The sequence below is a fragment of the Ursus maritimus genome, unplaced genomic scaffold (genome assembly GCF_017311325.1).
Source record: "Ursus maritimus isolate PB19 unplaced genomic scaffold, ASM1731132v1 scaffold_8, whole genome shotgun sequence".
NCBI classification, from domain to species: Eukaryota; Metazoa; Chordata; class Mammalia; order Carnivora; family Ursidae; genus Ursus; species Ursus maritimus.
In genome coordinates this window covers 4,324,966-4,333,962 of record NW_024426996.1, presented here as the reverse complement: position 1 = coordinate 4,333,962, position 8,997 = coordinate 4,324,966, and the positions used below count along the sequence as shown (strand labels likewise).

General features: G+C 36.4%; 1 protein-coding gene across 1 annotated transcript in view; it reads right to left on the bottom strand.

The window, feature by feature from the left end:
* Positions 1 to 8,997, bottom strand: part of STPG2 (sperm tail PG-rich repeat containing 2) — a 298,036-nt gene that overhangs the window by 162,982 nt on the left and 126,057 nt on the right. The window lies entirely within an intron of this gene.

The following is an 8,997-nucleotide window of genomic DNA, read 5'->3' as shown; positions in this document are numbered from 1 at the left end:
AGGAAGGAAGGAAGGAAGGAAGGAAGGAAGGAAGGAAGGAAGGAAGGAAAGAAAAGAAAAAAGAAAAGAAAAGAAAAAAAGAAAACAAGAAAAAGAAAAGAAAAGAAAAGAAAAGAAAAGAAAGAAAGAAAGAAAGAAAGAAAGAAAGAAAGAAAGAAAGAAAGAAAGAATTCTTGCTGCCAAAAAATATTAAGGAGTTGATGTAGCAACATTAAAAACCAGTTTGGCACTGGAATGAATCCTAAACTAATTTTGAAAAATGTGGAAAGTTTTTCCTTACAATTATGAGAACTGAACTAAAAACTTATGCAGAAAACTGAACCAAATTAACTTTTGGAAATTATTAAAATCTTATTTATATAGCTCTCTAAGGACATTTATTGAAGTTTATAAATATTATAGATAGCGTATTCTAAGAGAAATATAGTAAATAAGAGTACAGAGTTTAAAAAATCAATTTGGGGGAAAAATCCCCTATCATCCAATATTCCTATCACAGCAGTTACTTTATTTTTGCCTTTTACCTTTCAGGACATTTTATAACCAGGAATATTTTCTACAGTGGCAATCTGAGTGGATAACATTTTATTCATTCAAAATTATACAAACAAACTTTCACTGAAGAAAGTTTTATCAAAACATTAAAATGCTTGAAACAAATATTTATATTTTTGTATCTTTGTATATTTGTACATGTTTTACAATTCAGTAATATTAAAAAATCAGTTCCAGTGAGCAGCAATACCCATAAAATGCAATAGATACCTGAAAGAACACAACTTGGTTGTACTCATGTTATCTGAATTCTACTAAATTAGCGCTACAACTAAATATTATAAAATGTAACTTCAAACTCATTTCTTTTTCTGGGCTGCAAGTTCCTTGTCTGAAGATACAGAAATTGACTAGATCAATGCCACTCAAAATGTGGTCTGTGGTTTGTTGCTTGTCCAAGAACAATCCACAGGAAAAGGAGCTTACCAATGTAAATTGACTATTTCACTAGGCATTTTGTAGCTAGTCTTTCTCCATAAAGGAAGGACTGTGTTGATTTACATTTTGGTACAATCTTCATTCTCATTGTAGGCAGGAAACAAATAGTTGACAAATGGGCACTTTGAGTAGTATGAGGCTAAAGATACTTTGGGTGTTTTCTAGATTAAAAGTGACCAAATCATCATACCTAATCAAATAGAAGGTTTTTCTCAAAGAAGCTACCCATAAACTCTTCCCAATTTTTCAAATATTCCAGTTCTAAATCTATTTCTCAAAAATCTCTACCAAAAATTCTCTTGTGCCAACTCTCAAAAAACCTAAATGCTAATGTCTTATTTCTGCAATCTTCAAACATTCCACCACTGGTAATGTTTAGAAAAAAAGGTAAATAGAAAATGTAATGAAAACTATTTGGACCACCGTTTAAGGTACTTAAAAGACAAGTATCTGAGATCTGTCTCTTTTCTGACAGGAGAAGACAACAGAACACATTACAGCTTAAGTGCTTAAATATAGGAACCTCACTCGAAGTACATACATTGCAAGTAGTACCATGTTAAGCATCTGATTTGAAAAGCCATCCTGATCATGTAATTCACTCACATTAGAGGGTTTTCACATTCATTTTTCTAGTCAGTAAGTACAGAAATGCCCAGGAACAGCAGAGCTAGAGAGTTAAGAGTTACCTTCTAAAAGTAACCTGTAAGTATGTTCTAGAACTGATTGATGGGTCTAATTTATTACTGTACACTAATATCTTCACAGAAAAAAAAAAATTGAAGTTCCATGAGGCCATTCTCACTAATCTTTAAAATACGTAAGATTCGGTATTAGATTGGAGGGGTCATCATAATTTAACTGTATTCTTAACAAATAAACTAACCTTTGGGGAATTTATAATATTTTATTCATAATACATTAGGCCACAAAATTGAAAACAAGACCCAATCCTCAGGCAGTTGGGCCAGTCAATAAGTTCATATTTAGAAATCTTTTGGATTTCAAATTCGTGAGAAACACTACTGAGGTAAGCTCAGCTGGGTAGTTCCAAGCACCTACACATGACCTCTCCAGAAGTCCAGTCTTAGAATACTCAGACTTCACAGAGGCTCAGGACTCCAAGACCAACTGTTTCAACAGGCCCAGGTATATACTGTAAACCTCATAACTTTGTCTAAGAAGTGCTCAAATATCACTTCCCCTGCATGCTATTGGTCAAAAAAGACACCAGACTAACCAAGATTGGACGGGAGAAGAACAAGACTCAACTTCTCAATGGCATGAGTAGTAAATAATTTTGTACCAGTATAGACTTACCATAACAAATTACTGTAACAAAACTTATAGCAATAGTTTGAGATCAGGCAATGGGTCAGAAGCTGGAACAACTCAAGACTTAGAGAAAGGGACATGAGAGGACAGTTGGTGATGGCTTAAAGGACAGGAGGAAAAGGTTATTGGAAGCTGGAGAAAAGACAACTTGTATAATGTAATGGCAGAGATTTTAACAAAACTAATGCTTAGATAATAAAGAAGATACTTAATAAATAAGTAGTTTCTAGCTAAGAAAGTTTCCAGGCTGAATTTTGAAAGTCCCAAATAGTTGTTTTTAGCCATGTGTGAGAAGGTATGGAAAGAAAGAGATGGGCTAAAACTGCTATTTTCAAGGAGAATTTGTAAGAAATGAAAGAAATCAAAATTTTCTGGGTTTGAAAGTAAAATTCTTTTTCATCCCATCTCTACATATAGCAAACAGCTCTCAAAGCAAGAAACGGCCTGAGATCAAAGACCAAATCCAGGGTATGACTGTAAGACCCTTTGTTAAGACCTCAGAAATATTTAAGATGGTATGTCATAGTATCTCTCAGTTAAAGAAAAGGCTTCGAAGAATTTTAAGCCATATGTCATAGACCTTCTTGGCTAAAACAATAATGCTCTGAAGTATCAAAGAGTATCAAAACACAGCAGCACCAAAGGTGACCCAAAGTAGACAAGGATTTTCCTAAGAAGTATATTTGAGTGTGGCTTTTGTCCAGTGTATTTGATTCTAAGTCAATACAATAAGATACAACATTTTTAAAAGGAATTATACAAACTTGGAAAGAAAGGGACAACAACAGTGCAAAACGAAAAGTGGCTGTAGACCCCTCATATTCTAAGGCAGGAAGCAGGCCGAGAAAGCTCCAACTGGAAACACAGCCTACTTCTTCAAATTTTTTTCTTGCTTCTTGAGTATTGCTATATACTTCCCTCTTAGGACCACTTTTGCTGTATTCCAAAGGTTTTGGACCATTGTGCTTTCATTTTCATTTGTTTCCATGTATTTTTTTAATTTCTTCTTTGATTTCCTGGTTGATCCATCCAATGTTTAGTAGCAGGTTGTTCAACCTCCATGTATTTGTGGTCTGTCCAAATTTTTTCTTATGGTTGACTTCTAGTGTCATAGTGCTGTGGTCAGAAAAGGTACATAGTATGATTTCAATCTTTTTGTATTTGTTGAGGCCTGTTTTGTGACCTAATATGTGATCTATTCTGGAGAACCTTCCATGTACACTTGAACATGTATTCTGCTGTTTTAGGATGGAATGTTCTGAATATATCTGTTAAGTCCATCTGGTCCAGTGTGTCATTCAAAGCCATTGTGTCCTTGTTATTCTCTATTTAGATGATCTGTCCACTGATGTCAGTGGGGTGTTAAAGTCCCCTACTATTATTATGTTATTATCAGTTAGTTCCTTTATGTTTGTTATTGTTTTATATATTAGGGTGCTCCCATGTTGGGTGCATAAATATTTACAATTGTTATATCTTGTATCAACACTTTTATGGTTACATAATGCCCCTCTTTATCTCTTTTTAAAGTCTTTATGTTAAAGTCTAGTTTGGGGGCACCTGGGTGGCACAGTCAGTTAAGCATTCAACTCCTGGATTTGGCTTAGGTCGTGATTTCAGGGTCATGAGATTGAGCCCTGTGTTGGGCTCCACAATCAGCATGGAGTCTGCTTGAGTTTTTTTCTCCCTCTCCCTCTCCCTCTGCTCCTCCTCCCCATGCTATCACATGCTCTTTTTCTCTCTGAAATGAATAAAACTTCAAAATAAATAAAATAAAGTCCAGTTTATCCAATCTATGTATTGCTACTCTTGCTTCCTTAGGACATCAATTTCCATGATAAATGTTTCTCCACCCCCTCACTTTCAAACTGCAGGTATCCTTGATCTAAAATGAGTTTCTTGTAGGCAGCATATAAATGGGTCTTGTTTGTTTATCCATTCTGACACCCTGTGGCTAACATTGGAGCATTTAGTCCATTTATATTCACAAAGTAATTATTGATAGATTTGTATTTAACATTTTATTACTTGTTTTTTCATTGTTTCTGGGTATTTTCTCTGAGTCTTTCTTATCTTTGTCACTTTTGGTTTCCCCTTTGCACTCAAAGGGTTCCCTTTAATATTTCTTGGGGTAGTGGTCATGAACTCCTTTGGTTTTTGTTTGGGAAACTCTTTATCTCTCCCATTCTGAATGATAGCCTTGCTGGATAGAGTAATCTTAGCTACAAATTTTTCATATTTAGCACTTTGAATATATCATGCCACTCCCATCTGGCTTGACAAGGTTCTGTTGAGAAATCTCCAACTAGCCTTAAAGGTCTTCCCTTGTAAGTTAGGAACTTCCTTTGTCTTCCTGCTTTTAAGATTGTTTCTTTATCACTATATTTTGCAAATTTAATTACAATATGTCTTCATATGGACCTGCTTTTGTTGATTTTGTTGATTTATATGGGAGTCCTCCATGCCTCGGTATCTGTTTCCTTTCTCAGATTAGGGAAGTTTTCTGCTATTATTTCCTGAAATAAATTTTTTATAATAATATTTTTTATTATATTATGTTAGTCACCATATAGTACATTTCTAGTTTTTGATGTTAAGGTCCATGATTCATTACCTGCGTATAACACCCAGTGCACCATGCAATACGTGCCCTCCTTAATACCCATCACCAGCCTATCCCATTTCCTGCCTCCCTGAAGCCCTCAGTTTGTTTCCCAGAGTCCATAGCCTCTCATGGTTCATTCCCCCTTCTGTTTAGCCCCCTTTCTTCTTCCCTTTCTTCTCCTACTGATCTTCTTACTTCTCATGTTCCATAAATGAGAGAAACCATATGATAATTGCCATTATCTGTTTCACTTATTTCGCTTAGCATTATCTACTCCAGTCCCGTCCATGTTGCAGCAAATGTTGAGAAATACTTCTTTTTGATGACTGAGTAATATTTCGTTGTATATATGGACCACAACTTCTTAATCCAGTCATCTCTTGAACGGCATCTCGGTTCCTTCCACAATTTAGCAATTGTGGACAATGCTGCTATGAACATTGGGGTGCATATGGCCCTTCTCCTCACTACGTCTGTATCTTTGGGGTAAATACCCAGTAGTGCAATGGCTAGAGCATAGGATAGCTCAATTTTTAACTTTTAAAGGGACCTCCACACTGTTTTCCAGAGTGTCTGTACCAACTTGCATTCCCATCAACAATGTAGGAAGGATCCCCTTTCTCCACATATTCTCCGACAATTGTTGTTTCCTACCTTGTCAATTTTTGCCATTCTAACTGGCGTAAGGTGGTATCTCAGTGTGGTTTTGATTTGAATTTCCCTGATGGCTAATGATTTTGAACATCTTTTCATGTGTCTGTTAGCCATTTGTATGTCTTCATTGGAAAAGTGTCTGTTCATATCTTCTGCCCATTTTATGATTTCTTTGTTTCTTGGGTATTGAGTTTGAGAAGTTCTTTGTAGATCTTGGATACCAGTCTTTTATCTGTAGTGTCATTTGCAAATATCTTCTCCCATTCCGTGGGCTGCCTCTTAGTTTTTTAGACGGTTTCCTTGGCTGTGCAGAAGCTTTTTATCTTGATGAAGTCCCACAAGTTCATTTTATCTTTTCTTTCTCTTGCCTTTGGGGATGTGTCATGAAAAAAGTTGCTGTGGCCAATGTCATACAGGTTGCTGCCTATGTTCTCCTCTAGGATTTTGATGGATTCCTGTCTCACATCAAGGTCTTTCATCCATTTGGAGTTTATCTTTGTGTATGGTGTGAGAGAGTGGTCAAGTTTCATTCTTTTGCATGTAGCTGTCCAATTTTCCCAGCACCATTTATTGAAGAGACTGTCTTTTTTCCACCGGATGTTTTTTCCTGCTTTATCAAAGATTAGTTGCCCAAAGAGCCGAGGATCCATTTCTGGGCTCTCTATTCTGTTCCATTGGTCTATGTGTCTGTTTTTGTGCCACTACCATGCTGTCTTTGTGATCACAGCTTTGTAGTACAGCTCGAAATCCGGCATTGTGATGCCCCCAGCTTTGTTTTTCCTTTTCAACAGTTCCTTGGAGATTCGGGGCCTTTTCTGTTTCCATACAAATTTAAGGACTGTTTGTTCCAGTTCTTTGAAAAATGTCCTTGGTATTTTGATCGGGATAGCATTGAAAGTGTAGATTGCTCTGGGTAGCATGGACATTTTAACTATGTTAATTCTTCCGATCCATGAGCATGGAATATCTTTCCATCTTTTTATGTCTTCCTCAATGTCTTTCAAGAGTGATTTATAGTTTCTAGAATATAGGTCCTTTACGTCTCTGGTTAAGTTAATTCCAAGGTAACGTATGGTTTTTGGTGCTATTGTAAATGGGATGGATTCCCTAATTTCTCTTTCTTCGGTCTCGTTATTCGTGTATAGAAATGCAACTGATTTCTGAGCATTTATTTTGTATCCTGCCACGTTACTGAATTGCTCTATAACTTCTAATAGTTTGGGAGTGGCTTCTTTTGGGTTTTCCATATAGAGTATCATGTCATCTGCAAAGAGAGACATTTTGACTTCTTCTTTGCCAATTTGAATACCTTTGATCCCTTTTTGTCGTCTGATTGCTGTTGCAAGGACTTCTAGTACTATGTTGAATAATAGTGGCGAGAGTGGGCATCCTTGTCGAGTTCCTGATCTTAAGGGAAAGGCTTCCAGCTTTTCCCCATTGAGAATAATATTTGCAGTAGGCTTTTCATAGATGGCTTTTATGAGATTGAGAAATGTACCTTCTATTCCTACACTCTGAAGGGTTTTAATCAGGAAAGGATGCTGTATTTTGTCAAATGCTTTTTCGGCATCGATTGAGAGGATCATATGGTTCCTGAGTCTTTTCTTGTTGATATGAAAGGTAATACTGGCCTCATAGAATGAGTGTGGTACTTTTCCTTCTGTTTCTATTGTTTGAAACAACTTCAGGAGAATAGGTATTATTTCTTCTTTGAATGTTTGGTAGAATTTCCCAGGGTATCCATCAGGCCCTGGGGTCTTGTATTTCGGGAGGTTTTTGATCACTGCTTCAATCTCTTCATAATTAATTGGTCTGTTTAAAAAATCAATTTCTTCCTGTTTCAGTGTTGGTAGTTTATAGGTTTCCAGGAAGGCATCCATTTCTTCCAGGTTGTTTAATTTTTGGCATAAAGCTGTTGATAAAAGATTCTAATGATCCTTCCTATTTCATTGGTGTTGGTTGTGACCTCTCCCTTTTCATTCATAATTTTATTAATTTGGGTCCTTTCTCTATTCTTTTGAATAAGTCTGGCTAGTGGCTTATCAATCTTATTTATTCTTTCAAAGAACCAGCTGCTAGTTCTGTTGATCTGCTCTACTGTAGTCCTGGTTTCTAATTCATTGATCTCTACTCTAATCTTGATCAACTGCTATCTCATGCGTGGGTTAGGCCTGTTCTTCTGTTCCTGTTCCAGCTTCTTGAGGTGAGAATATAAAAACTGCATTTTAGATTTTTCTATTCTTTAGAGTGAGGCTTGGATGGCTACGTATTTTCCCCTTAGGACTGCATTTGCAGTATCCCATAGGTTTTGGACCGTTGTGTTTTCATTCCCGTTGGTCTCCATAAATTGTTTAAATTTATTTTTGATTTATTGGTTTGTCGAATCATTCTTGAGCAGGATGGTCCTTAGTTTCCAAGTGTTTGAGTTTCTTCCAAATTTTTCCTTGTGGTTGAGTTCCAATTTTAAAGTGTTGTGGTCTGAGAATATGCAGGGAATAATCTCAGTCTTTTGGTACTGGTTGAGACCTGTTTTGTGACCCAGCATGTGATCTATTCTGGAGAACGTTCCATGTGTATTCGAAAAGAATGAGTATTTTTTTGTTCTGGGGTCTAGTGTTCTATATATATCTATGAGGTCCAACTGGTCTAGTATGGCATTCAAAGCTCTTGTTCTTTGCTGATTTTCTGCTTAGGTGATCTGTCTATTGCTGATAGTGGAGTGTTGAGGTCCCCTACTATTAACATATTTTTATCTATATCTCTCTTTATTCTGGTTAAGAGTTGGCTTCTGTATCTTGCTGCTCTCCTGTTGGGGGCATAGATATTTATGATTATCATATCCACTTGTTGGATACATCCTTTAAGAATACTATAGTGTCCTTCTGTATCTCTAACTACAGTCTTTAGTTTAAAATCCAATCTGTCTGATATGAAAATTGCTACCCCAGCTTTCTTTTGAGGTCCATTGGCATGAAAAATGGTTTTCCATCCCTTCACTTTCAATCTGGATGTATCTTTAGGTTTAAAATGAGTCTCCTGTAGACAGCAAATTGATGGGTCATGTCTTTTTTCCAATCTGCAACCCTGTGGCATTTATGGGAGCATTTAGGGCATTCACATTGAGAGTGATTATTGAGAGATATTATTTTAATGATGTCATGTTGCCTGTAAAGTCTTTGTTTCTATAGATTGTAACTTTCTGTTCTGTATCACTCTTGGGACCTTTTTACTTTTATAGAACCCCCCTTAATATCTCTTGTAGGGCTGGTTTCGTGGTTATGAAATTGGTCAGTGTCTGGCGATTCTGGAAGGTCCTTATCTCTCCATCAATTCTGAATGACAGCCTTGCTGGATAAAGGATCCTTGGCTGCATGTTTTTCTCTGAAAGAGCTTTAAAAATGCCCCCCCCC